Below are 24,564 nucleotides of genomic sequence, written 5' to 3'. Positions count from 1 at the left end.
GTAATCAATGGCTTGCCCTCACATGCATGATCCCACCACGGCCATCTACCTAGAGGTGGCACAGCTGAGAAAGGGGGCAATGGGAGTGCCATGTTCTCGATCCCCCACCAAACTGAGCTAAGGAAGCCTTTCACAATTCAGACACAGCTTGTGTCAGGTGACTCATTACCAAGAAACGCTCACTGGCATGTTACCCCAAGTCATCTTCCGGCTGATCCTACTTTCCTGCAGTCAACACCCTGCTGACCCCAGCCCTCTACTCTCCTTGACTCCAGCTGCACATGACAAACTCTGAGACATTTCTCCCTCAGTGACTCAGGGACCCTTGGGCTCTCTACCTCTTTTACAGTTCATGTTGTTAGGATTTCCCCAGTGATGAAGCTTTGAAACCTCCAAGTTACTTTTACTGTTCTCTTTCCCTTAGCAACTACATTCTACAGTGAACCCTCTCTCAAGACTTTGCTCCTAGTTCTTGAAATGGTCTGGCCTTCCAGGCCCCACAAAAGACAATTTCCTACAACTCAAGCTGGATCATAGTCAAGTCTGGGCCTAAAAGCTAATGAACCCATGAGAAGAGGTGGGACCTGGAGGTGAGACAGGAAAGATTGAGGAGAAAAATGACCTTATGTCAAACCTCATTCTGAGACCTCAATAGAGCTCAGTGAATGAATGAATCAATAAATGAATGAGTGAATGAATGAATGAGTGAGTGAATGAATGAATGAGCGAACAATAGGAGCATGAAAAAGCTCAGCAGTAACAGACACAGACTTGCCAATGCCTCTCAGCTCTGTGAGACTTTAGGGAAACATGGAGCCACTCTGAGATCAGGATTCTTGATAAAGCTTGATTTAGCTAGAAAGATTTGTCATGAGAACCCATGAGACAGGCTAGAAGGGGCTACTTAAAATACCAAGAGGTCATGGGTAGTGGAGCCCAGCTGTAACCCCATCACTCTGGAGGCTGAGGCAGGAATATTGAGGGTTCAAGGCCAGCCTGAGCCACATAGCAAGGTCCCATCTCAAGATGAGTGGATGGATAAATGAATGGATGAGTCAAATGAGAAGCAAAGGGGGTTGGGGATTTAGCTCAGTGGTAGAGCGCTTGCCTAGGAAGCGCAAAACTGCTTTTATGTCATAATTCTAGCAAGATATGGGGGGCACTTAAATACCTGATATAATGCAAAGTGGGTGCTATGAAAACCACTTCTCTGGTCCCAAGGCTTTCTGCATACAGAATTAACAGTGTGGGACCAAACTATCTGAAATACCTTCCAGTAGTCTCTGGCTGTCATGAGGCTCCGCGGGGCCTCACGAAGACGTACTTTTGAGTTGTTGGGGCTTCCTGCTCTGATCCTGGTTCTGCTTCCATCGGCTAATAAAGAAGGCCCACTTTCCCCTTCTTCCCACCGCATATTACAGAGTTTTTATCCATTCATCATCAACCCAGGAGGTTCACTTTTCAACACATGCAATTATGAGCAAACGGGACCTTACTATGGAGGGAGAGACAGAGACAGAGACAGAGAGAAAGAGAGAGAGAGAGACAGAGAGAGACAGAGACAGAGAGACAGAGAGACAGAGAGACTGACTTAACTATCTTACAAGGCTGACTCTGGTCCATACTCATCAAAGGAACCTCAGATCAAAGTACAGAGCTGGGTGCTGTGGGCGGCTCCTTGCTTGTTTCTAAAGTGGTGTGCTCCCAGAGACTAAAGCTCTCAGGCCACACTTTGGAAGAACTCTTGAAGGCCTCAGCCCTATTCCCTAGGATTCGTGCAGTCACCTCTTGGGGACAAAAAGAAAGTGCAAACAGAGAAGACCCTCAGGAGAGCTGGGTTTCCTCTCTTGCCTGTGAGAGGTTTGGGCTCGGGGATTTGAGATGGAAAAATGTGAAAACAACAGATGTTGCTCTGAGGAGTCCAAAATTGGGGCTGCGAACCCCTGGCATTTGGGGCTGTAAACCCCTGTTAACCCCCACCCCCCAGCATTTGGATGAACAAAACAAGGCAAGCGCATAGCTGTAGGCAGCTCAAGCTGATGACCAGCTTGGAAGTCTACAAGTTACTGCTGGTGTGACCAGTGTGTTATTCATGGTGACGGCAGCTGCTTCCTGCTCAACCTTCTGTGTCTTCCTGTTGCTCACTGAAGGCTCTTCATTTTGTCAGCGGGCAAGTGCTTGCCACCGGCCTGCCACAGACTTCCCCAGATTCCCCTCCATGGCCCTGAACTATGGTTAACGTGAGAGCTTCCTATCCTAGTATATTCATTTTCTCATCACTGCCACCGTATTTTTACCGGAGAACCAACCTAAGGCAGGAAGGATTTTTGGCACATGGGAGACACTGTCCATCAGGGTAGGAAGAGAGAGGGCAGACATTCTACACTGCAGGAGACAGACATGTATTTGAAGAGTTACATATAAGAATAGAAAGTACTGTTTGCACTATTGCCCGGAAATATAACGTGAGTGGTGAGTACACTTTAAAACCCAAGAGCTTAGTCAATAAAGTGCCTGAGTCAGAGCCTCAGAGCCCATGTTTAAAAAAAAAAAGGTTGTAATCTCAGTACTGGGGAGGCAGAGATGTGTGTGTGTGTACACATTGGTGTGTCTGTGTGTATCTGTGTCTATGTGTCTGTGTGTCTGTCTATCTATCTATCTATCTATCTATCTATCTATCTATCTATCATCTATCTATATGTCTGTGTGCTTCTCTCTCTGTATTTGTATCTCTCTCTCTCTCTCTCTCTCTCTCTCTGTGTGTGTGTGTGTGTGTGTGTGTGTGTGTGTGTGTGTGTGTGTGCGCACGCGCGCGCGCGTCTGTGTATGTTTCTGTGTATATACATCAGAGAAAACCTCTCGGGTTCTTTCCTGTTACCATTTGTAACCTAGAGATCAAACTTAGGTCATCAGGCCTGTGTAAGTTCTTCTACCAACCAGACCATCTCACCAGCTGTATAGCTATGTTTTAGAAAGGTCAGATGGAATTGGTTAATCATTTTAATACCAAACATCACTTAACTCGATAAATACAAACATTTACCATTGCAACTCGTGACACTGGGCACGTTTCAGCTTCCCCAGAGTCACGTGTGGGTGGCTGAAGTTGTATTACATGGCACACATACAAAGGCATGTTTGGAGTGGGAAGGTACACATGATATACCCATGATGGATGGATGTACTGGGTTGACTGGATGACTGGGAGGGAAGAAGTGCTCCCCAATCAGAGGGGGAGAGCCTGTGAGGAGCAGAGAGGAAGAGGCTGGTGTGTGTGCCCACAGGTAAGTAAGGAAGCATATGCAGAGTGCTGGGCACCGGATGGCAGAAGGAAGCTGGGAAGGGAGGCTTGATGTCCTGCCACAGAACCTGAAGGGCTCACACAGTCCGCACTGTGATTTAGTCTGGGCAAATCTGTAGAGAACAGGTTGGGGTGAAGAAGACCATGGAATGCCTAGTCAGTCAGAGAGGCAGTGTCCCCCAGGGCACGCTGACCAGCGGTGGTTACAGAACGGAGAAAATGAGAGGCTTTTAAACCTTTCAAGCAAGTGCGGAATAAGAAGAGGATGCAGGCAAGACAGTGGGGTGGGTCTTAGAGAATGGCAGAGCCACTCCACGTAAGGCAAGTAATTGGCCGTGTTGGAGAAAGCGTCCACTTCGCTGCCACCTAGCAACGCATTTAGAGGGCGGTGTGGGGGAGAACGGCGTGGGCTAATCCTGACTGTGGAGACTACTGTGCAGCAGCTAGTTTGTCCGAGGAGAGAGGATATTGCCCCAGGCTTGCCCCTCCGCTTGTGTATCGTGCTCTGTGCACCCCACACTTGCCACATTCCCTGGTTAGACTTCCTTGTTGTCGAAAACAGGACATTCAGTCTGACCTGACTTTTTATCTCCCCTCTCCTGAACGCAAGCCTTTGGCTCTGGTGATAACCGATTAAATAATCAACTAATACACTAAGTCAACACTTCCTCACTTGTATGTCTCAGATTTTAACTCCTTACGAAGGTTGGGGTTTTTTTCCCCACTGTATTCCCTACCATATTCTGAGTTCAAACCAGTAACATCCCTTACCTCTTACCTAATAGACCTTACCTAATATACCTTATATTGCTATAACCTCCTCTTCTGCCGCCTCCCCCCAACAAACATCTGCAATGTAAACCGGAGGCTGAACCTCTGTGTGAGCTCTCACCGGGCTCGCATCTCAATCAGAGAGAAGGCTGCTGCCTTTGCCTTGCTATTCCTAACTGCTTTTCTTGGTTCACTCAGTTGTTTATCTATTTATTTAACGTTTGTTGGTTTTAGTTAGCACACCAAATAATGGGTTCGGATCTAAGCACTTCTGGTGCGGATGGAGATGACTTCACTTTTCCCCCTTTTCTGTCTGTACCCCTTTTATCTCGTTCTCTTGCCTTAGAGCTCTAACGCTGCGTTAAATAAGAGCGGGGACTTGGAATACCCTGCGTTGCTCCTGGTGCTAGAGAAATGCTTTTAGTTTTTCCTCATTACAGTATAGTGTCAGTTACAGGTTAGCTTTTACAGGGATGCCTTGGCAGTTCCCCTATTCTTAGGTCTTTTTCCAATTAAAACTTAATTATGAAGAACTTGCTAACAAAAAACATCGCATACAGAAGTTGGCCAGACCCGAAGTCTATACGTGTCAAGGAATTTCTATAGTTAAAAAGTAGAGACTATTAAAGCGTGGTGGTCAGGGGTGAGGAAGGCCTGGGTGTAGGTAAGGAACACAAAGCTAATTGTGTTTCTAGTTCTGACTGTCAAAGAGTTTTTGCTTTTGGGTGATGGAGAAGTGCCTAAAACTGTAAAATCCAGTGTGAGGTCCCACAGCTTCCGAGTGGCTATTTTCTCTGCATTCGTAGCCTTCAGCGCTTTCTCATGACAGGGTGTGAACTTCCTGAAAGACCTTTCTTTTGTCTGTGGAGGTGGATGGCCTTGTGGTTTCCGTTCTTACCTGTACTTGGTACACTTAATTGAATATCTTTTAATTATTGAGATTCTTATGTCAAGCATCCCCTGAATCCTTAAAATGACCCGTGTGCTCTTGAATTCCGCTTGGGCAAACTCCACTGAGATGCTTCACCTTCCTGGTTGTCAGACGGTGGCTGTGTCCTTACAGGGGTTGGCATCGAAGGAATGCTGGCACCACGGGTTAGTTCAATAGTTCTTCCTCTTTCTACTTTAGGCAGTTTGAGGCGCATTGGTGGTAGCATTTAGCTAGAGTAAGAATGTATCCGTCAATCTGTCTGGTTCCAGGTTTCTCCTTGCAGGAGACTTTTTATTGCTGTTCCAATTTCCTTGCTTGTTATGCATCTATTTAAGTTCTTTGCCTCTTCTCGATTTAATTTTTGTAGGTTGTATGTATCTAGGAATCGAGCCATTTCTTCTGGACTTTCTGGTTTTTTTTTTTTTTTAAATATAATTTTCAAAGCGTTCTCTTCGGATTCTCTGTATTTCATAGGGATCTGTGGCTACTGATACCTTTTCATATCCAGTTGTGTTAATTTGGGTCTTCTCTCTCTTTGGGTTGGTTTTGGCTAGGGGACTGTCTGTTTTGTTTAAGACTTTGATGGTTTCTATGTATGGTTCATTTGGCCTCCATTTCCTGTAAGCTCTCATGCCTGTATCTTCCTCTTCAATCCACCTTTGCTGTATCCCAAAGGTTCTGGTCAACTGTGGTTTCCTCTTCCTTTGGCTACTCCCTGACTCCTCCCATCAATGACCGCATGGTTACTCAAGAATGTTTTCTTCAGCACTAGCTAGGTGGTCATGAATTGCTCGAAATGCCTTTATTTCCATTTTGTAAAGATAGCTTTTCTGAATGTAGTAATTCTTGTTGGCAGTTACTTACTTCTACGGCTTGGAATACAGCGCTCTTTGCTTTCTTAGCGTTAAGGGTTTCTGCTGAGATGTCTGATGCTATTGTGATGCGCTTGCCTTTGTAAGGGAGTTGGCATTCTCTTTTGATTCTTTTAATGCAGTTTCTTTGTTTTGTACTCTTGGAATTTTGACTGCAGTGTGTTGTGATAGGGTTATTCTCTGGTCATGTCTATTTGGGGTTCTAAAAACCTTTTGTGCTTGCATATGCATTTCTTCCCCCAGATTTGGTAAATTTCCTCTATAATTTCATTGAATTTTCCTACGTCTTTAGCCTCTTGTCTCAGTTCCTCCTTTGTCCCCACAGATACTTAGGTCTCCTCAGCAGACGTCACCACTCTTTCAGCTTATGGTCGTGATTATTTCCTTTCCTCCACTGATGTCTGCATGTATTGCCTTAGGCTTCTCTTCCATCGCTGATACTCTCTTTCCTGGCTGACTATAGGCTTCTGGGTGATTTGGGAGATTTTTAATTTAAATCATGTGTCTGTGTGTATGTGGATGTGAGTGCGGGTGCCCATGGAGGCCAGAAGGAGGCGACAGATCCCCTGCAGCTGGAGATACAGGTAGTTGTGTGCTGCCCTTCACTGGTGCTTTGTTAACCGCCAGGGCCATCTCTCCAGACCCTTCTTGGTGCTGTGTGTGATGGTGCTTCTTATTTGACTGAGGGTTTCATGGCCAGCACAGTGTTGCGTGGCTTTGTCCAGATCTTAGTCTCCGTGCTGAAGTTCATCCACGCTGCTGTTGACTTTCTCTTCCACAGGGGTCCGGAGCTCGCTCTAATCACTCATCTCCTTCTTTGCTTCCACTTTGCTTCACTGGTTAATTTTTTTAATAACTTCAATCCCCCCTGCCCCAGCGTCCCCGGCTTCAATCATTTGAATGTCCCTGGAGTCTTTAGTTAAGGGGTTACATAGTCTTTTGGGGGTGCCATGTTGCTTTCCTTCTATTCTTGTGTTTCTGTTATAGCTGGTTACTGGTCTGTTTGGTTGTCCCTTGCAGTTTTGTTTAACTATTTGTTCAGTGGGCATCCTCCTTTGGAGGGCTCAACCTTCAGTACCACTCAGGGAGAAAAACCACTGGGCAACAACAAGATATAGAAATATGCTTATAATACATTAAAATGATTTCTAGACAACCGGTGGCCACGGAATAGAAAATGGCAAAAATAATTGGAGTGTATTATAAAGTTAAAATTATTCAGGGTACTTTTTTTTTTAACGAGCAAATGAATTAAATAATGGATAGGGTCATGGAAAGGAGAAAAAGAAAGTAAAAGTATGGCTAGACAGAGGAAGGGAAGGTGTGATGGGTGAGGGTGACATGAACAGAGGCAGGAGAAAAGGGAGAGAGGAAGAAACTTGGCAACACAGTGAGGGAAACGTCAGACGAAGTTGGACTCACGTAAGCAGAAGGATGAAAAGTTAAAGTCACAAAAGAATTTATTTTAAGTAAAACACTAGCCAAGGTACAATAGAAAAAGGAAAGGAGGAAGTAGTCTAAGAAGGTGAAGGACGAACTCTCCAGGCGTGGACTCTTTCCAGCCTGTGGGAGGGGTGTGGCCCGTCTTTCCCACAGTAGGCTGTGCCGACCTTAGAGTAGTCAAGTACAGATGCTCAACCCTGCCGTCTTCCTTTTAGAGCCTTGCCTCCTTTGAGCACCAGGGGCATCTTGTGGCCACACTTACTTAGCCTTGCAGACCATGGACCAGGCAGCTCTCCCTAGGGAAGCTGATGCTTTAGGCAGCTGGTATCTTCCCAAGCGTGCTTGGGGGTAAGGAAAGGAAACCTGGCTGGATCTGAGGCTAGAACTGTGGGCTTATCCTGTGTGTAGAGCCCTTCCATTTTCACCAGGGTGGGCTGGTTTTCCATGAAGCTTCTGGCTTTCTTCTCACGGCTGGAGATGAATGCTGCCTCCTCCTTCCTCAGCCTTTGTCCTTCTGTTTCTCCACACTTCCCATCTGTCCATCTTCTCCATGTGATTTCCGGTCTTTCTCTCTTCGGAACAGAGTTCACTCTCTGTTGTCTCAGTTCTTCTCCTTCCTTGCTACTTCAAGGCAACTTTCAATCTTCCATCTTCTTCCTGCCCTTATTTCAAGCCATCGTTTCTTACTGTGGCTGACAGGGACAGGCTGGGCTGGATGGGATCTCCCCTTTTACCTCCATTATCTTTGTGACATCAACTCCTGCTTATTCTTCTCCATCTGTACTTCTATTTTGCTATTCTTTCAAACACATCGAGGATAACTCCTCCTTGCAGTCTTGCACTCACTGTTACCTCTTCCCGAAATGTAATTCATGCATGGCTCACTCCCTCACAGGCCTCAGTTCATGCTGCAATGTTATCGTCTCTACAAAGTGTGCTATCCAGACTGAAGCCTGGCCCCCTACATTGCTGCTTCTCATTCTTTCTTTTACATTTATCTGTCTGCCTGCCTGTCCGTCCGTCCGTCCATCCATCCATCCATCCATCCATCTATGTATCTATGTATCTATGTATCTATCTATCTATCTATCTATCTATCTATCTATCTATCTATCTATCTATCTATCTATCTATCATCTATCTATTATCTATTTATTGTGTGTATGTGTGTGGGCATACATGTACAGTAGTGTGCCCATAGAAGTTAAAAGGCAACTCTGGAGTCAATGTTCTCCTTCCATGATGTCAGTCCTAGGGATTGAACTGAGGCTGTCAGACTTGGCAGCAGATGGATTTATTAATGGAATACCAAGTGCTCGTTGATGAAGGTTGGGCTGGACAGTCAAAGTACACCTGTTACAACAATGTGACATAGATAAACTAATTTTTTCTCCTTTTGGGGGTAAGGGCTACAGGGTTGGGATAAGATGGTGGTGTAGACCCTTTTAGTATGGACTTTCTCCTGGAACACAGAGAGCATCTTCCGTGACACCACATATCCCTCTGTCCACCGCTCTTGGGGCTTACCAAAAAAAGCTTTCAAAGTTTGCCACTTTGAAAGTACCGTCCTTAACACCTTATAACTTCCAACGGTCACAATCAGCCAAGTCATGACATTGTCCTTCTGGCCCAATGACCATAATTTCTAAGAAAACAAGCTTCTTCCAAATGCACAGTCCTTCTGCCAAGCAGGCGAATGCTACATCATCTGTGGTGGACGCCGGCATTTAAGAGGGAATAATTTTCTTTCATCTATTCAAGTAAATCTTTCCCCAACACTTGTAAAGCTGATTGCTGCCAATCTAGTGGAGCAAACACAGCCATTTAGAGGGAAAGGCATTTGTAACCAGAAGATACTTAGAGCATTTAAAAGAGGGCGGATTCTTTCTCTGTTCTTATTTTCTCCCAGGTTGCAGGCTTTTTTTTCTTCCTCCCCTCTATTCCCTGGCATTCATTAACTCTTCTGGTTTTGAGGAGGGAGGTGGAAGATATTCATGCATGTTTCATTACATAGCACAACGAAGATACGCTGAGATAACATGCTGTCTATATGCACACACATGTGTCTGGCTATGTGTGTGTGTGTACTCGATGCATGTGTGCATAGACGGTGGGCGTGTGCAGTGCACACACAGCTTTTGGACATGGCGAGAAAGAGGAACTCTCCCTTTGAGCTCATTTCCTTTCATAGCTGTCCAGACATGAAAGGAGGCAGTGCAGACATCTGCTAGGATCCATCCTGGCTCCGGCGCTCATTCTCCATATCCTATGCACCAGACATTGCTGCTTTTTACCTCTTGCAACTCAAGCATGGGGAAAGAGGAGGGGAAAGAAAAAAGAAAGAAATAAAATAAAACACTCCCTCCAAAGAGCATAGCCACGGGAATCGCAGGACTAAGAGCAAATAATGATTTCCTTCTCCGCTTTTTAAGTAAATACTGCTGCACAATGAGCTATCGGGCAGGACAGGTGCAAAATAATAGACTCCTTTTCTGGCCTCCTCAGCCCCCATGGGGCCTCTGCTAACTGCATCGGGTACTCAATTTTCTTTTGTTATTTAAAAGTGTGTTTGTGGATTCCTGTGGGGGTGGGGAAGGAGAGGGGGCGAGCCCTGATCTGGAATCACCAAGAGGATTTATATTTTTGCTTTATTAATGAAAAGCTACCTGCTGGTGCCAGGGTTTGTCTTCCGGGGAGGCTTTTAATGCATCTATCCAATGCATTGGGGCTTGGGAGGGGAAAGCCATTCCAATCAGCATCCTGAGTCTTAAGGAGACAGACAGACGTTAGGACAAGCCTCCCCGGGCCTCAGTTTCTCACTCAATGACAAGAGGAGGGGATACTTTTCTCACCTGTCTCAGGGTGTCTGCTCACGGTAAAATCATTTTAGCCTCGGAACACGACAGGTCATCAAGAGGGTAAAGGGACACAGGAGGGACCCATAGGGAAGAGGTTCCACTTCAGAAAGGTTTTATTCGATTGGGTAATTAATCCTTTCTCATCCTCCATTTTTAGAGCAGTCCATCACTTCAGATATAGCCAGACACAATTCGGAGCATCTGGCGGGAGGGGACCCCAGAGCCTCATCTCCAGACTGAGTGTCTCTGTGGCTCTGGTGGACTTGGGCCTTCGCCTCCTGTATTTCCCACAAGTATTATCAAAGGACAAGTCTAGGATTGAGAAACCCTGTAGCCTCCAGCAATGATTTCTGAAGATATTGTATTACCGTGGTAATTACAAGTTCTCGCATTTGCTCACCTCCTATCCACCAACAAAATAATAGTGAGCTAGGTTTTCAAAGGTTTATTGTATTTTTAATTGTGAGGATATGTGCATGGGTGTGTGTACACAAGCACAGGTGTCTGCACAGTCCAGAAAAAGGTGTCATGGCCCCTGGAGTTGAACTGCAGTTGTTATAAAATGCCCAGCATGAGTACCAGGAGCCCAACTTGGGTTCTCCGCAATAGGAGTCTGTGCTCCGAAAGGATGAACCATCTCTCCAGCCTATCAGATTTATCCTTGCCATTTGCAAGGGGATGCAGAAGGGTGCTCTCCCATTCCACATCCAGCTTCTTCTCTGAGGTTTTTAATGCAACACTGCAGGAACTGCCTTGAAGCTTGAGCATTTGCATCTGTTGTGATGCAAGCCTAAAAAGAAACCGTCCTCGATTTCCATAGCCTGGAGCAGGGAGCAGAGACTCTGAGAGACTAGAGACGTTTCTCCAGGTCTAAGCTGAGTACACTCTGCTTTGCCTTTAGGAGACCTTCCCCTTGGGAGTTCCAGTTCCCAGGGGCTGTTCCATTTCACCACCCTCACCACCCTCACCACTAGGTTGTCATGAGTTTTTGACGTCAGGAAGAGTCAGCACCCATGGCATCTGGGGGTCCAGTTAGTCCCTTATATCGTCTTCCCCTGTTTTGCTAGACCTTGGACCAATTCTTTCTTTTTCCTCAGGATGGTTCTGGGGGAAGATGATCCCACACTATCTGGAAATCCAGATTTTTATTTGTCATTTGGTTGCAAAACTTTACTCGATTTTCCCTTCACTGGTCCACTTCCTGGCTTCTGTGGGGATGATGTATTAATTCATTAGCATTTATTAACAACTGCCCAATTTAGTTGAATAAATTACCAGAAACTGTGGCTTCTAGTTCTAAGGCCAGGGACACTTTGATGAAGAGAAAAGGGAAGGGTTCAAGGACATGTCCAGAGCTGAGGGCAGAGATAGCAGAGGTCGCAGCAGTGGGTGCCCTGGTCAAGGTATCTGATTACCTGGGGCAGAAACAGGACAGTGGCACTGCTGGGGATGGGGTGGCAGGGTACACAGGACACCTGTCCATCTGTATGACAGACACACGGAAGTTATAAACTGTACACCTTACAGTTTTGTGTATGAATACATCTTCTCCACTAGTTGGAGTCACGGGAGAATAGAATTTCAAGACAGAAAGACATTAAGAATACTGAAACACGAGGAGGCTGAGACTTTAAAATTGATTTCTGTTTTCGTTTATTGTATTTTATTTTAGATACAATATCTTGTTATGTAGCTCAGGCTGACCCTGAGTTCATTATGTGGTCCAAGTTGTCCTTAAATTTGCAATCCTTTTGCTTCAGCCTCCAAAGTCATAGGTGTGCGTCACTATGCCCAGAGGAGAGCTGGATTCTTCTTGTGATTCTGTAACACTCTACCTGTGTACAAAGTCAATATTTAACTGCCAAACCAGAGTTTCCTCAGCTCAGAAACGGCAATGGTGATAATTTATAAAATTACTCTGATTGTAGCATGAATAGAAACTTGAATAGTACCAGTCCATTGGTACTTAGCTAATGTTAGATATTGTCATACACTTAGGGCTACCGTGATGTAGTCCTACAAGAATTTGGCTTAAAGAGATGGCTTAAAACAAGCTTCAAGGTCAAGGTCAAGGTTACTTGCCTCTCTGGTCTCATGTAGGAGAGATTAGAGGGAAGCAGCCATTAGTGTCTTTTCTTCTAAGACCCAACCCTCAGGAACTAATTACTTCTAAAGTCCTAATTTCAAATACCATCTCACGGGGTATTCTACTTCAACGCGTGAACTGGGGAGACAAAAACATTGAGACCAAGCAAGATATTGTTACTTGCTTCCCTCCACCTCCCCAGCTGAAGACCTGCTCTCAGAGGGTATTTCAGAATGATCCTCTCACGCAGCCCATTCTGATATTCCTAATATCAACTGCTCCCCTGGAAGAGATTCTTTAAAAATGCCCTTAGCTTTGAGAACAATTTAGGTGTCCCCTCAGACATATAAGAGAAAAACGTTCAATATCTAATGTATAACAGAAGAAAAATAAAGTGTTCAATAAACCAAATAAACATTTACAGAAACAAACTCCAGGCTTGATTGTAATACATCCGGGTAAAGGACTATCAAATTATACTTTATTTTGCAAAATGAAAGAGGCTTAACAAATATGAACAGAGAGTCTTTCCAAGGATGTGGGCCAGGGCAAGCCACCCACCTTCTGCTCGCAGGGGTATAGAGAGGCAGAACCTCGCCGGTATGTCTGTCACAATATGAAGCAACAGGCTCCGTGCAAAAGACGAATTCGCAAAGCATAAAAGCTTAGTATATGACGAAATCGAGATTTGGAATTAACGAAGTATGGATAGATGATCTATGGGTGTGGCCGAGACAACTGATCGGCCATCTGATAAAATGTTCATTTGGATCCCTCTCTTGTCACTTAGGCCAAAAAGAACTCCAGGTGGGTGACAAACAGGACAAAGGAATCTGTAAAGGCACTGAGAGAAAGAGTGGGGCAATCAATCCGTTATGATCTGAGAGTGAGGAAAGCCTTTTTGCGAAGATGACTTCATGTTTGTTTCCATAAATATATGATTTATTAGGTGCTAAACAGTCAGAAAAACATTATCATGAGAAATACAGCCCAAGTTGGTGATAGCTGTGACTAATCCTTCCGTGAGGAGATGCATCTGCCGGCTCCATTCTGCTTTGTGAGTCCACGATGCTTTTACAACACTTTCCACAGGGAAACCCATGCAGACACAGGAGGATGAGGATTGCCTGGTGCAAAACCCACACTGGACACTGGAGTAGGAAATCTTTACTTTTCCTATTTCCTATTTTTGTTGGTTCTGTCTGTTTGTTTTTTGCCTCTAAATATGTGGAAAGCAGCGATATGGAAAAAGAAAGCAAAACCATTTTCTCAATGGTTTTCAGTTGTTAAAGAATCCGAGACCACACTGGGTTTTTAATTTTGCTTGTAGAAACACCATACTGTGAATACTGTGGAACTCCTCTAGTAGCTTCTAGAGCGGTGTCCTATAACTGGAACCTTCATTACTGTTGCAGCAAATGGACCAGAGGCCTCACTGAGTGAGATGGATAAAACCCTATTCACATCAAGTTCTAGACTATGTGGCTTCCTATTGAATTTATGAAAACTCTTAGCTCTCAGAGCATGGCGGGTAGGTGAAAGAGGGCTTGTATTTAAAGAGTTCCTGCACATCAATAGAGAAGGAACAACCACTCATTAGAAATTGAGGAAGAAGATGTGCGGTCCACAGGAAAGGAAATCCAAATGGCTTTCGGATGAGCAGAAAGGTCACTGATCCCATTGCTAATGAAAGACATGCAAAAGACAGAGAAGAGACACTGTCCTTCCTGTGCCACCACAGCAAACATCTGAGGTGGGATGAGACGTTGGCAATGAGTGTGGGGAAAACCATACTTTTAGGTGTCGTGGGTGAGAATGTCTATAACTACTGAGGTGAGCTATTTACCAAGTGTGGTGGGTTGAATGCGATTGTCTCCTACTGTCTCCAGCATTTGAACTCTTGCTCTCCAGTTGATGGAACTGTTTTGGAAAAGCATGGCCTTTCTGGAGGAAGAGGTCAGTATGGGCCAGCTTTGAGGGTTTAAAGGCTTGCTCTACTCTCAGTTCCCTAGCAACACATAAAACCAGGTGTGGTGGTACATGCTTTCCTTGGCTACACAGCAAGTTACAGGTCAGCCTGGGCATATGAGACCCTACTTTTTAAAGATTCAGTTACATATCTAGGAGCTTATTTTAGATAACAATACTAATGATAGGGCACTAGTTAAATGTGTCATAACATAAATATACCATTACACAACACCTGGAAGAATGTGACTGTCTACGAACTGATATAAAGCAATACTAAAAATCAGTTGACAAGCAAAAGTCAACCAAAGAAACAAACGACAGCCATGAGTTTGGTTCCTCCACACTAGACACAGCAGTTCTGAGGAGGAAGAGACAGGAGGGCATGGTTCATCTGCTTTGGCTGAATCAGTGAGAGACTTGGTTCTGCCCAAAGTAGGATGGAAACTATTGAGGAAGACACCCGACACTGACCTCTGATCTCCACACACACACACATGTATACACAGCCACAGATATCCCTTTACATACATCCATACCAATGCACATGTACTCACACATATACCCTACACAAAGACTCTAATGCGGATAGACTGGATTTATTAGAGTAAAATTTGTGAGGGAGAAAGTTTTTTAATAAAATTGTTACTTTTTGTGCAATGAAGTTGCCATAGGTATTAAACAAGATAAGACTGTACTTGGAAGTTAAGTGTCAGGGACATAGAGATATCAGGTAGATATTTTTAACATGTACATATATGTCTCCCCCCTTTGCATTTTTATTCAGGTACAATTGCTAAGTCATAAGGAAAGTTGAATTATTTACATCAAGATTTAGAGGCCCAATCTAAATACCATGCCATAGTGGTTTGAGTAAATAATGATATGCTTGTAATAGACAACCATGAAGGCGTCAGAAATGAAGTTATGGAAGGACGCTTATACACGTGGTGAATAGTTTGTTATATGGATAATTTAAAACACAACCTAGAAGATGGAACGTTGCTATGTCTGTAAAAAGAAAAACATAACCAAGTAAGGAAATATACGTAGGGAAGGGCAAGTATCTGAACAAAAATATCTTCCTCGCAAATTTTCTCCTGAGTTCTTGTACGTGAGTTCTTCAGGACGCTGGGTGCAATGGTTCTGGTGCTTAGGGAGTATAGTCTAGCAGGGGAGAGGCCAAATGAGAGAGCAAAGATCCGATGAGAAAGAACGACAAGAGTTGGTTGGACGAAGCATCCCTGGAGAACTGCTAAGAACGGGTCACACAGAGATGACAGGGATGTGGGCAGATGGAGCAGTGGGCGGGATCTGTCACGGAAAGAAGGGACCCAGTGAACGCAGAGCACGTGATGGGGAAGAATAGAACTGAAGGGAAAAGGAGGCAGGCACGGAGCACACGGGACCTTAGGGCCACAGTGAGGCACTAAGATTTTATTCTCAATGTAGTGGTTTCGAGAGTTGGCTGTTACTGAGCCCACGTCTCACTGAGGGCAACATGTTTGTCTTCTCTCTGCTTTTAAGATTTCCACCATCTGCGGGGCCTGAAAGTTCATGAGTCAATTTCTGTCTTCTTGTTTTGTTTGGATTGAAAGGACTCTTGAAACTGTCTTTTAAGCATTTCCTGGAAAACTTTCAGCCTCTGTGGCTTCATACGTTGCCTCGGCCTCGTTCCCCTATCCATGTAAATCTTGAATTAAACAAAGACCAGATCTGCTTCTTCACTCTCTTACATGTCTTCTGTCAGGGGTAGAACTCTCCAGATACTGAGTAAGCTTCACCAATTCCTGTTTCCTGTTAAACCCATCAGCTCAGCCACTATTGCTCTAGTGGTCATTTCCAGAAATCTTATTTCCATCTTAAATACCTTAGGTTGTGCCTTTGGAAGCCCCCATGAAAATAATCTAAAATCTTTTTTTACCTTTGAGTAAACACATGCCTTCCATAGTGTTTCTGTTAATTATTATGGAGCCGGTGGCTCTATTCTTCTGTCTGTTGTTTAGAACGAATTCTCTCTCCTAATTTTCACTTGCACCTTGGTGTTTTCAACTGTGCTTGGCTGATTGCCCTTGAACATTATTTCCAAGACATTTCTGAAACCTAGAAGCAATTTCTCAGCAGACGAATTGGGGTTTAGCTTTGCCCACATGTACTCCCAGAGTTTGGTCACAGTGAACCAAATTCACAGCAACGAATGGCCTTTTCCGTTCCCAAGAATTTATCCCATATGTTAATTAGATGGCCATTTTGTGCTTACAATTTCTAGGGGAGAAATTATTTTCTGATGTTCTGATCTTCACAGGGCTAAGAACATGTTCTAAACTCCTGAGGTAGCAATCCAACATCTGCTGTTTGATTCACCCTATACCCCACCCCCAGCTTTCTGTAGAAGGTGGCTATCTTTTTGTTTTGTTTTGCTTTTTAAGACAGGGTTTCTCTGTGTAGCTCTGGCTGTGCCAGAAATCACTCTGTAGATCAGGCTGGCCTTAAACTCAAGAGATCTGCCTGCCTCTGCCTCCAGAGAGCTGGGATTAAAGGCCTGTGCCACCACTGCCTGGCTGAAGATGGCTATCTTACTATACACCCCACCTTGAGACTCTTGGGGATTTGATTCTTGTTTGCATTCTCTCGTGAATCTGTGGTTGGCTGACCCATTTCTGGAAATGATGAGGGGGCCAAACACACTATCTGACTATCTGGATCCTTAATTTCCTTACCTTTTGATTTGGCAGTCCTTATCATATAATTGGTAATTTAACCTTTTTAAATGAAATTTTTAAAAACACTATTAATTTTTAGTTGTTGCCAGCACAAGGTTTTCCAAACAACTGAGCTGGCCTTATTTTCAGAAAAAGTTAATTCTAAAGGCAGTTGGGAGCCACTGAAGGCCTTAGGCAAAAGAGCGACATGCTCCAGTTGGCTTTTCTCTCTCTCTTTCAACTTTGTATTGATTCTTCGTGAGTTTCCCATCATGCACCCCAGTTCCACTCATCTGCCTGTCCCCTCATATCTGCTCATTACCCTTGCATCCTTAAAAATAAAAAAACAAAATAAACCGAAAAGAAAAAGATGAAGCAAACAAACAAACAGAAAACATCTCATTGTGGAAATTGTAGTGTGTTACAGTGCGGCCCACAGTGTAGCCTTCTGTCTAACGTCGACACTTGCAAATGTCTATTGCAATAAGTCACTAGTAGGGTTTGAACCCTCTGGCTTCTGTGACATCATCAATATTGGAGACTCACAGGGACTCCTCCCAGTTATCCTGTTGTTGCCATGTGTCATGGAGATCCTGCAGCTCTGGATCAGCAGGACTGGTCCTTTCATGTGTTCCCAACCATCTGCAGATGATATAGATTTTGGAGTGGGCTAATTCAGAGCCCTGGATCTGGGCCTGGGTTGTAGCTGAAGTGATCAGTGCACCGGCTCTCCCTTATGTGCACCACTATGGCAAGCTCTCGAGCACAGCTCTGGCTAGGTCCTCTCCCCTGTTCTCATACTCTTGGGCCAGCTCATCCACACTCATGCCTTCAGAGCCAGCTCCGCTGTGCTGTCCAGTATGTGTGTGTGTGTGGCCCACTCTCCCAAGTACTACAGCCTGGGAGAGGTTGGGCTAGCTCTCCCACACTCTCACCCTTGGGACCAACTCGCCTGTACCCCCTTCCACCAGGGCCAGTTTTACTGTGCTGCCCAGGCAAAGTGTAGGGTCCCTCTCTCCTGAGTGCTGCAGCTGGTGAGGGGTAGGGCCAGCTTTTTCAACTGCAGAAGGTACGAGGGGCAAGTGGGAGAGGGCATCACCCCTCTACTCACACCACCTCATAGCAGAAAGGCCGGGTCAGCTCTCCTGCTCCCATGACTCCTGGGGTCAGCTTTCCTGACTGCTGGAGGTTGGGGAGGGGTAGGAGAGGCACGGTCACCTCTGCACCTGTACCAACCCACAGCAGATAGCTCTCCCATACTCGCCCTCCTGGCACAGGCTCACCTACACCCCTACCGGAGTCAACTCCATTGTGCTGTCTGGCCGAGGTACAGGGTCTGCTCTCCGGGGTGCTGTAGCAAGTGAGAGATGAGACCAGCTCTCTAGAGTGTCATAGCAAGTGAGGGGTGAGGGGCAGGGACAGTCCTGCACAGCCCCTGGATATCCACATGGTCCCCAGTAGCTGCCCCAACCAGGGACATCTCCATGTTCTCTAGTGGTAATGTAAGCCATGGACACCAACCTCTGCCACTGTGTAGCCATAGACCCAGACCTTACCATGGCCTCAGGCAGCAGGGCTGGCCACCCACAGCACTCCCCATCCTCTGGTCTTCAGTTCTATCTTTCTTCATCATGCTCGGCTGCTCCATTTCTCTTTCTCTCCCCTTGACCACCATTTCTCTTTCTCTCCCCCTGGCCACCACATACCCACACGTTACGGTAGTTCACGCTGCAGGCTAGCCACAGAGGTGGCAGGGACCTGGATGACATCCTCTGTCCACACCGCATGACATGGTGGCAAGCAGGTGTCTATAGCCTACCTGTGCTGTGTGTGGGAGGGCAGATGTCTGGTCTGCAGGTCTCTGTCTGTCTGCCCGCTCTAGCTCTGCACTGCCTGAATTTGATTTGATTTTTCTGAGTCCTAGGTGTAAACCATCTTCGGCCACCAAGCCAGGCATCAAGCTAGGATGAACAAAGGACTGCCATCCGCTCTGCCCCTGACTGATATAAGAACAACACCAACACCAAGGTGTCTCTGCCCATTGCCAGGGGGAGCTCCCCCTAACCCCTGCTCTGTTGTTGTTGAGACAAGATTTTGCTATGTAGCTCTGGCTGGCCTAAATCTTACCACGTACATCAGGCTAGTCTCGAACTTGTGATGATCTCTAGCCTCTGCCTCTGAGCATAGGGATTACAGACATGGGCTGCCACACCTGGTGGTTTTTCATTTTTTTATAAAAAAGAATCTATAATATGAATATGGGGTGGATGGGGCAGGGATGAAGGCAGGTATTGTGATGACTGACAGTTATCTAGTGAGGAGGTGGCCTCACTACATGTTTCAGAGGACAGACATCGGTGAGTGGAGCTGTGTTTTTCTAGATTGAATAAAAGGAACTGAGATGATTGTATACCAGAGGAGGGGGCAGCCATTCAGGGTGACCCCCCACTTTCTGTCTTAAACATTCACATGAATGATGATGCCATGGGGAAAGGTGCCAGATATATGGCAGGCAGTGCTGCTTTGGTCTAGGCTAGTGTGTGTGTTTCCTATGATGGTGTGCCTACATGTGCGCTTATGTGTATGTGTGTGTGTGCATATGTGCGTGTGCATATGTGTGTATATGTGTGTGTGCATGTGTGTGCATATGGGCATGTGCACATGTGTGTGTATATGTGTGTGTGCATATGTGCATGTGCACATGGTGTATATGTGCGTGTGCACATGGTGTATATATGTGTGTGTGCATATGTGCATGTGCACATGTGTGTATATGTGTGTGTGCATATGTGTGTATATATGTGTGTGTGCATATGTGCATGTGCATGTGCACATGTGTGTATGTATGTGTGTGTATAGAATTTAGAGCTCAAGCATAATTTCTTATATTTGAGATTTATCTAAGATATCCAGTTATGACCATTAATAAAGGTTGTTTCGCATGGTAAGATTAAGATAAATTTTCCCCACATTTCTACTGTTAGGCATGTGTTTTGTCTTATCTTAAATTTTTAAAATTTATTTTGTGTGTATGGTTGTTTCTCCTGCATATATGTCTGTGTACTACCAGTGTGCCGGGTGCCTAGAGACCAAAGGAGGGTTTCAGATTCCCTGGGACCAGAGTTTAAAGTGATTGTGAGCTGCCATGTGCCATGTGGGAGCTGGGGTTTGAACCCAGGTCCTCTGGAGATGCAGTTGGTACTCCTAACTGCTGAGTCACCTCTCCAGCCCCATTACATTTGCTTTTTACAGAAAAATGTTATTTAACAATGAAGGTGGGCTGGCTAGATGGCTCAGTGCATAAAGGTGCTTGTAAAGGGAAAAGAAGAGAACCAACTCCCATCAAGTTGTCCTCTGATCCCCACATGTGCCCACATGGACACACACAGATACATATCGAACACACATATACAGACATTCACACATACACACACACATGCACAGAGGTACATCACACACATACTCACACACAGGCACATCCCATACACGCACAAGTATATCACATAAGCAAACACATTACACATACATACCCAGCCCCCCCATATACACAAACAAGCAGATCACATACATACACACATATCATATAATACAGGTACATCACACTTATACAGACATATTACATATACACATACACACAGTCACATCACACAGTAAGGCACCTCTCTCTCTCTCTCTTTCTCTCTCTCTCTATCTCTCTCTCTCTCTCACACACACACACACACACACCAGTCACAACAATAATAATTCAAAACAGTCATAGAATGAAGCTTCTGCACACCGTATAAGGTACCAGTTCTTTTACTGTGGGCTATCACTCAGTGGTCGAGCACTTTCCTAGCTTACGTGAGGTCTGGCTTTCATCCCTAGCACTGCTAAAAATATATCTTTTCAGAAGTAGAAACTGATGACTACCATATTAAGCTTCCTGCTTTTGTCTTGTGTGTATTGTTTGTGTGTTTCTGTGTCTCCTACCCTGTGAGCCATTTCGGATGTATTTGCCTGCAGCTTCCCCTCCTGTCTGTCACATCGCCTTGCACAGTCAATGCTAGATAAAGGTTGAGTAAATGAAAGTGTTTTTGTGATGAGGAGGCTCAATAATTATAGATCAGACTTTCTGTGAGGATGTTGTGACCACCGACATCTTTCCCACTCAAACTGTGGTAGACAAAGCTCTCTTTTCCTTACTAAACTCGGCGTGTTAGTCAGCTGCCGCCACTGTAGGGAAATGCCTGTCACAGAACACTAATGGAGTAAAAAGAGCCCTCGTTGGCTCATACTACCAGAGGACGGACGCCTAAGATCAAGCGAGCATCCCCGTCATTTGGCCTCTGAGAGCTGCAGGCAGGAACTAGTATAGTTTGGATCTAGAATACTCTTTAAACGTTAATGTGTCCAAGACTGGACCCCAGCTAGAGGCAGTACTTGGGGGTGGGTGGATGCTGGGAACCTTAGGGTGAGTCCACTTGGTGGAAGTAGGCTATCCGAGAGTGTGTCTTTTAAAGGTACCCAGAGACTTTAGTTGGTCTCCCTCCACCTCCATCTCACCCTTCCTCCTCTTTCTTTACCATTTCCCTCTCTTCTCCTTCCTCCTTCTCCTCTCCGACCTCTCCTCCTCTCCATCAGGATGTAAGTAAGCCTCACTGTCCTTTTCCCCATATCCCACGTCAAAACTCCCAGCCTCAGTCCAGAGCCCGTGGCTGTGCCCTGAACCCATGAGCCCAGACAAGCCCTTCTGAGTTGATTGGGGTGGGTATTTATTCCGGTGGCAGGAAGCTAGTGCGGCAGCCTGCCGTGGTTGGAAGCATGCATAAGAAGCATACTGTGGTGGGCTGGAGAGACGGCTCAGTGGTTAAGAGCACTGACTGCTCTTCCAGAGGTCCTGAGTTCAAATCCCAGTAACCACATGGTGGCTCACAACCATCTGTAATGGGATCCGATGCCCTCTTCTGACCTGCAGGCATGCACACAGGCAGAACACTATTACAAAATAAATAAATAAATAAATAAATAAATAAATAAATAAATAAATAAATAGAAGCATACTGTGACCCTGAATACAGAGGGACAAAGAATACATGGGACTCTGTCTTTTTTAACACCCGGGAGAACTCAAGTGGCCACACGGGTTTGCCTCCTAAACCCCAATCACCTAACAACCCCATTTCCCAGCAGTGCCACCCAAAGGTAGATGCGTTTTTCACATATGGGCCTGAGGGGGTACCCCTCACGCAAACCACAGTACTCAGAGGCGGACGGCATGCATAGTGAGCATAGCGGGGGAAACCTAATGTCTCAGTCAGGCTGCAGCGGTACCAACCATCATGCATTTGTTTGCCTCCAGGCTTTGTGACAGTGCAGATGGTCTGGAGACCTCCCCCTGCTCAGGACCCCAGACACAGCCCGGACCTGCCTTCCCCCATAATGAGTCTCCTCTCTCTCCCACAAGAACCAACTGTAATGATGATATTTCACTCAGCAAATTCTGGGAGAGAACGGAGGTGGGTTCCCTCTTGCTTTATTGTCTTCACCGCTGCGTTAAGTCTGAACCTTCTCAGAAATCCCTGCGTGTAAAGCCGGAGACAGAGCTGCCTCTGCGGAGCCACTGGGCTCACTCTCTTGTTCATTATGTACACACCGGTGCCGTTCTCAGAGCCAGGCCATGGGAAGGCCATATAGATATATAGGCAGGCATTTAAAAGTCAAATTCATCCAGTCTCTCGACGGGGTTGTAAGCAAGATGTACCACGCGGATCGGAAAATGACAAACACGTCCCGAGTTCTGCAACTCCCCACCCCCTCCGCCTCTTCTTCCCTTTCTGGAGTTTCTCCGTCCAGCTGCAGCCTCTGTGGTGTGCAGACAGAGACTTCTCAGAGTTCCTGCAGGGAACTGCCGGGTACCAACTCTGCTCCGGCGAGCTTCCCTTTGGCAGGTTCTCGGAGGGCCTGTGCCAACCCCGCCGGGCTGTCTGGGGAGAACACCCAGCTGGCCACCCCGAGGAACACTGCCACAGAGACACAAAGCTGGGCCCGAGCAAGCCGAGGACAGCTGTCGCAATGGCGCTTCGGGGAGTGGAGGCTGCCTTGTGCTCTGTGTCAGCGAGGCACCAAACAGCATCTGCAACCCACACACAAAAAAAGCCAGTGCCTAACGCAGACGCGCGAGCTGCGGCTTTCTGACTCCTCCATTGTCCTCCCAGGATATGTAAAACAGATAGCCAGAGCACGCTTTCTGCCTACAGCCATGTCCTCGAATTCTCCTGCCCATGGCTTTGCTCCCTCGTGGTCAGGCCACTTGAGAGCTGACACTCTCCCTGCATGCCTGAGCGGGGCAGCATGGGCACGGGGATTGGTTTTCAGGTAATTGGTGTTCAAGCCGAAATTTCTCCATTCTAACACCTTCCTAGCAAACAGCACTGGGGCCCAGAACATGACGGCGGGAAGAACAGGGATGCTGGTATAGCCGAAGCCCTCGTTCTGCTGTGTATTGACCTAGGAGTGGGTACCAAAACCCCACCTGCATTCATTCGCTGCTCCCCTAGGAGCAGCTATCCAACAATCCCACCGCTCGGCTGAAAGCAGCAGGAGAAATGTCAAATACTTCATTAAAAGCAGCAAGAGACTCCATTGTAAGCCCACGGCTCTTGCCCATCAAAGATCAGACACGGGGATCCAAATCAGCTCTGGTTTCAATCAGAGACCAGATACTTGAGAGGGGCCTTTTCGGTGAGCATCCTTTCTATGTGCAGCAGGAAGCCCCACTCTGGTTTCTCCTGTTTCTATCTTATTTTTTTACCTTATAGAGCCCTTCAGGAACTGCTGTTGGGGACACACACACAGACACACACACACACACACAGACACACACAGACACAGACACACACACACACTCTCATTATGCTGAGGCAGGGGGACTCAGTCAAGCACTTCAAAAGCTAGGTACAGACTTGAGGTTTCAGGTTTATAGAATTCCAGGAAATGTCTCTTCACCTGAGAAAGGTTGGTGTTTGGAAACAACTTTTAATCTGGCCGAAGGAGAAGAGAGAGAGAGAGAGAGAGAGAGAGAGAGAGAGAGAGAGAGAGAGAGAGAGAGAGGAGTTAGCTAAGGAAAGCGATGGAGAGAGAGGGGAATTGTTAATTTCAATTGATTTTCTGATAAGGTTTCATATCCTGAAGTGTGCTTCAAATCTGAGAAGTGACATCTGCGGAGAAGCCCGTCAGTGTCTGAATCCTCCTGAATGTAATTAGATCTGAGACAAGATAGAAGACTCGCTACGGTGGCCCTTAGGGAGGAAATGGTCTTTGAAAAGAATTATGTTAATCAGGCTAGCCTTCTTCTTGCATCTGCTCTGCTGTTATTCTGGGTAAAATTAATAGGTCTAAGGAAGGAGCCGATCATAATGACAATCTGGTCTTCGCAGCAGGAGGTTTTATAAAGGAGCTGAACTGTGCCTTGTTGAGAACACTTAAAGTAATTAGTTACAGGGCTACTCACTTTCTTTCCTTTTTAATAATAATAATGGTTATTAATGTTTACAAATTAAAGAGTCTTACTCCAGATGAAAGGCGTGCTGAAATGGAGACCCTGGTGCAGGAGCCCCCGTACCTTTCTGCCTCCTGCTGAGGGGCTCAGCA

The 24,564-nt window shown here is 45.8% G+C and overlaps 1 long non-coding RNA gene and 1 other non-coding gene across 2 annotated transcripts in view; both read right to left on the bottom strand.

The window, feature by feature from the left end:
• The window catches only part of LOC116906965, an 87,659-nt gene that overhangs the window by 42,908 nt on the left and 20,187 nt on the right, over positions 1–24,564 (bottom strand). The window lies entirely within an intron of this gene.
• Positions 18,844–18,985, bottom strand: LOC116908380. Its single transcript, XR_004388927.1, has one exon. It is a non-coding gene; the product is annotated as a small nucleolar RNA SNORA48 (small nucleolar RNA).

The sequence above is a fragment of the Rattus rattus genome, chromosome 8, assembly GCF_011064425.1.
Source record: "Rattus rattus isolate New Zealand chromosome 8, Rrattus_CSIRO_v1, whole genome shotgun sequence".
Lineage (NCBI taxonomy): Eukaryota > Metazoa > Chordata > Mammalia > Rodentia > Muridae > Rattus > Rattus rattus.
The sequence above is the reverse complement of the archived record's forward strand: the minus strand, read 5'-3'. Positions and strand labels throughout refer to the sequence as shown.